At 52.0% G+C, this 5,376-nt stretch overlaps 1 pseudogene; it reads left to right on the forward strand.

Moving 5' to 3' along the window:
- Positions 1 to 361: 361 nt before the first annotated feature.
- On the forward strand, positions 362 to 5,376 carry LOC136325188 (small ribosomal subunit protein bS21m pseudogene; annotated as a pseudogene).

The following is a 5,376-nucleotide window of genomic DNA, read 5'->3' on the forward strand; positions in this document are numbered from 1 at the left end:
GTTGGTCCTCTCTTGACGGTTTTCTAAGTCATCAACTCGGCAAGTATCCCTTCGGACCATGACAGAGGGGCAACAACTCCAGCACAGGTGTGCGTGGGCACCAACAGCTGGTTTCAGGATGAGGTCCAGAGGTCAGGTCGTTGCTTCAGAGCCCCGCAGTGGACACCATGGAGCGTCAACCGATGGTCATTGGTGCCAATGTAACACCAACAGATACCCCCAATTTGGGGTGCAGTGAGGAAGGAAACTTTACTCAGTGCAAACCAGCTCAGTAGTGACACGGCAGGGCTGGGCTGCCCCAGCATCAAGCGGCCTGGGGTCCAGGCCCCTCTTCAACCAGACAGCTCGGCTCTGCTCCACAATGGGCCCCACAGTGGTTCCCCTAGAGCTAGAGAAACACAACCTTCCTAAAAGTGTGCTCCCAGAGCCACCAGAAAGTGGCTTGTATGAACAGAAGTCCCCACCCTTGGTCCCTGATTGCAAGTGAGGATGCCAAATCCACATAAATTGATTGGTCCAAAAGGCACTGTCCTGATTGGTCAGAATAGAGCCCCTCTGATTGGTCAGGCTCTTGCGCAGAAAAGGCTGCCCGGCTCTGCCTTTTTTTTTTTTTTTTTTTTTTTTTGTATTTTTCTGAAATGAGAAGGTGGGGGGGGAGGGCAGACAGACTCCCGCATGCACCAGACCAGGATCCACCGGGCATGCTCACCAGGGGGCGACGCTCTGCCCATCTGGGCCATTGCTCTGTTGCAACCCGAGCCATTCTAGTGCCTGAGGTGGAGGCCATGGAGCCATCTCAGTGCTCCGGCCAACTTTGCTCCAATGGAGCCTTGGCTGCAGGAGGGGAAGAGAGAGACAGAGAGGAAGGAGAGGGGGAGGGGTGGAGAAGCAGATGGGCGCTTCTCCTGTGTGCCCTGACTGGGAATCGAACCTGGGACTTCCACATGCCAGGCCGGCGCTCTACACCTGGGCCAACCAGCCAGGACCCGGGCTCTGCTTTTTTAATTTGAGCAAGCGAGCCACCAGGAACCCTTCTTAGTTCTCAGGGTTCACAGTGGTCTTAACCAAGAGAGGGTAGTGGCAACAATGGCCCTAAGACAAGGAGGTATCCCCAAGCCACAAGGCCCAATTGCTGACTCTAGTATCCTTGTGGCCCTGAAGTGGCCCCAGGTTTAGGGTGAGCACCAAGGGCATTGCCTCCCTTCTCATGGACAAAGGGACAGGGGAATCTGGCAGTTGGGCCACCCAAGGGCAGGTGGGTTCATTATACTCTCCTCTAAGGCTTTAAATGCCATGTTGTCCCATTCTTCCCATAGAATTGGGTCCAGGTGCAGCCCTGGTTCCACTATCAGACACCCAAATATTGAACCAGGGTTTGGGAAAACTGCCATGTTTACCTGTGACCTTTGGTCCCTTAAAGACTAAAAGCTTTGCCTGACCAGGTGGTGACGCAGTGGATAGAGCATTGGACTGGGATGTGGAGGACTCAGGTTCGAGACCCTGAGGTCGCCAGCTTGAGCGTGGGCTCATCTGGGGTTTGAGCAAGGCTTGATCCAGGGGTCACTCGGTCTGCTGAAGGCCCGCGGTCAAGGCACATATGAGAAATCAATCAATGAACAACTAAAGAGCCGCAAGGAGAAATTGATGTTTCTCATCTCTGTTCGTTCCTGTCTGTCTGTCCCTATCTGTCCCTCTTTCTGACTCTCTCTGTCTCTGCCAAAAAAAAAGGCTAAAGGCTTTAGTAAGTGGATGCTGTCTTCCTGAGAGGAGGGTTCGAGGAAGCAAGCAGGTAGAGCCTCTCGGGAAGTTTCCGTCACCCGGCTCCATCCCGGGCTTGTGAGAAGAGGGGCTCTCGGGAAACACCCGAGACCACAGTGTCCCAGTGACGTTTCCTTCCCACGTGAGGGCACAGGCCTTGGAGTCCCCACGATCTGCAGAAGGTGTGGCATGCATCGGTTCCAGGAAAGAGCCCACTTCCAGCTGGGATGGGGGCCAGCAGCACAAGAAGGTCAGGAACAGGGTGTCCAGGGATGACCACGTGGTTACTGCTGGAGCTCCTGGATACAACAGGCAGCCTTGGCCTGTGGGCTGTTTCACAGGTGAAGCAGAGTGCTACCCGGACAGGGGCGGGGCCAAGGCCCAGGTCATGTGATCTCAGCGGTGGGAGCGATGCCCGGAAGTGCCTCTTAGGAGGTCCTAACTCGGGAAGAGGCTTTGAGGTCCTATTTAAACCTTTTTAAAAATCTTTTTCTTTTTTTAAAATTTATTTTAGAGAGAAAGAAAGAGAGAGAGAGAGAGACATCAGTTTGTTCTACTCAGTCACGCATTCATTGGGTCATTCTTGTTTGTGCCCTGACCGGGGATTAAACCTGCAGCCCTGGTGTATCAGGAAGACACTCTAACCAACTGAGCTACCTGTCCAGGGCTTGTGAATCTTAGCAAGAGGTGTGCTGAGGATTCTGCCCAATCAGCTGCAGACTTTGCCCATAAAGAGGTGGCAGCTTATCCAGTGGGGACAGTGGTCAGTGCCCCCAGGTTCAGCTACAAGGCTGCTGGAAATGGGACAAAGAAGATGTTGAGGGGCATTTAGTTCCCTTAATTGATTATTCAGACAGCTCCTGGCAAATTCTAGGGTTCTGTTCCCCCTTTGGGAGACCTTCCAGCATGGTACTTCTCTGGAAGTCTCGGCCTAATTAATGAGCAGGGATGGGGGAACTGAGGAGAAAAGGGTGGGGATCTCTCAAAGGGACCAAACAAAAGGGGGCAGGTTCAGAGCAAAGGAGCCCGTGAAGCTCACTCAAGACCCCCTGTTTGCACGCTGAGGCAGGGCTGCTTTACAGCAGTGGGGTGACTGGTGTCACAATCTGGAGAGCGCTTTCTCTGAGTGGACGCAGAGGGAGGGTAAGCAATGCCCCCGTTGTCCTCGAGTTGGTCCCTGGGAGCTGGGAGGTTAGAGGAGGTTGGCTGGAGGGCAGAGGGTCCCCAAAATACGTTTGTAAGTCCTTCTCCCAGTGCCCTGGCTCTTTGCAATCATAGCAGAAACAAGGGGGTTGGAATTTTGTATAACAACTCTCATTGGCCGGGCAGAAAATGAAGAATTTTAGCCATTTTTTCTTTCAGGTGACTCATATACAAGGTGAACAAGCTGATTTCCCTAATTAACGTTATCTGTAGTGGACATGGATTCCCAGTCCATCCTGGTTTGTTTGGTTTTTGTTTTTTTCCATTCTGGCCCTTTTCATAGAAGGGAATGGTGTCTGTTCAGCCCCTTAGAGGTAAGAGCTATGTGAGTGGAAGGAAAGTCAGGATTTTCCTCCGATTGTAACAGAGTCACAAACAGGTTCATCAGGCTTCCGGGAGCAAGTCAGAATTTTGCTCCACCAAACTGGCTTTGGGAAAGGCTACTGGAATTGCTTGGTGGAGGTTTCCAGACAGTGTTCTAGGATTTTGTCAAAAGTTAGGGAAGGGGGGGGTTGTTTGGGGGGGGGTTTGTTTAGCTCTAATCCCAAGGATTTATTATTTTTTTTTATTTATTAATATTTTAAAATATTTTTTAGCCTGACCAGGTGGTGGTGCAGTGGATAGAGTGTTGGACTGGGCCCAGAGGACTCAGGTTTGAAACCCCAAGGTCACCGGCTTGAGCATGAGGTCAGGGACCTAATCCCATGGTCGCTGGCTTGAACCCAAGGTCACTGACTTGAGCAAGGGGTCACTCGCTCTGCTGCAGCCCTCCGGTCAAGGCCCATGTCAGAGAGCAAACAACTAAGGTGCTGCAGTCAAGACTTGCTCCTCTTTTCCCTGTCTGTCTGTCCCTATCTGTCCCTCTCTTTGTCTCTGTACAAAAGTAAATAAATTAATGAATTAATAATATATTTTTGAGGTAATATCGGTTAATAAGATTATATAAATTTTAGGTGCACAACATTGTAATTTGACTTCTGTCTGCGCTACGGTGTGCTCATCCACCCAAAGTCTCCTTCAGTCGCCATGTACTACTTAACCCCCTTCACCCATGCACAGAGAATGAGCAGGACAGAGCTTTCGGGGGTAAAGGAAATATTCTGAGCCTGAATTATGTGATGTTTGCACAACTCTGCAAGTTTACTAAAAATCATTAAATCAACCGCTCAAAATGAGTCAATTTTGTGGTCTGTAAATGATACCTCAATCAAGCTGTTTTTATTTTTATTTTATTTTATTTTCATTTTTCTGAAGCTGGAAACAGGGAGAGACAGTCAGACAGACTCCCGCATGCGCCCAACCGGGATCCACCCGGCACGCCCACCAGGGGCGATGCTCTGCCCACCAGGGGGCGATGCTCTGCCCATCCTGGGCGTCGCCATGTTGCGACCAGAGCCACTCTATCGCCTGAGGCAGAGGCCACAGAGCCATCCCCAGCGCCCGGGCCATCTTTGCTCCAATGGAGCCTTGGCTGTGGGAGGGGAAGAGAGAGACAGAGAGGAAAGCGTGGCGGAGGGGTGGAGAAGCAAATGGGCGCTTCTCCTGTGTGCCCTGGCCGGGAATCGATCCCGGGTCCTCCGCACACTAGGCCGACGCTCTACCGCTGAGCCAACCGGCCAGGGCAATCAAGCTGTTTTTAAAAATAAATCAACAGGCCCTGGCCGGTTGGCTCAGTGGTAGAGCATCAACCTGGCGTGCAGGAGTCCCGGGTTTGATTCCCGGCCAGGGTACACAGGAGAAGCGCCCATCTGCTTCTCTACCCCTCTCCCTCTCCTTCCTCTCTGTCTCTCTCTTCCCCTCCCGCAGCCGAGGCTCCATTGGAGCAAAGTTGGCCCGGGCACTGGGGATGGCTCCTTGGCCCCTGCCTCAGGCGCTAGAATGGCTCTGGTTGCGACAGAGCAACACCCTGGATGGGCAGAGCATCGCCCCCTGGTGGGCATGCCGGGTGGATCCCGGTCGGGCGCATGTGGGAGTCTGACTGCCTCCCTGTTTCCAACTTCAGAAAAATACAAAAAATAATAATAATAAAAAATAAAAATAAATCAACAAAAATTACATTAAAAATACTTTTGCGGGCGGTGGCTGCGTCCCGGGTCCTGTAGAGTGAAGACTTAATTCCAAGGTCATAGCAAACCATCTGAAGTTCATTGCCAGGACTGTGATGGTGCAGGACGGAAACGTGGAAGGTGCATACAGGACCCTAAACGGAACCCTCACCATGGATGGGCTCACTGAGGACATCAGGCGACACCGGTACCATGAGAAGCCTCGCCGCCGGCGACAGAGGGAGAGCTAGGAAACCTGCCGAAGGATCTACAACATGGAAATGACTCGCAAGATCAACTTTTTGATGCGAAAGAACCGAGCGGATCCATGGCAAGGCTGCTGAGGCCTGTGCATAGTAGGCCCTGTAGG

Source organism: Saccopteryx bilineata, chromosome 2, assembly GCF_036850765.1.
Source record: "Saccopteryx bilineata isolate mSacBil1 chromosome 2, mSacBil1_pri_phased_curated, whole genome shotgun sequence".
Classification (NCBI taxonomy): domain Eukaryota; kingdom Metazoa; phylum Chordata; class Mammalia; order Chiroptera; family Emballonuridae; genus Saccopteryx; species Saccopteryx bilineata.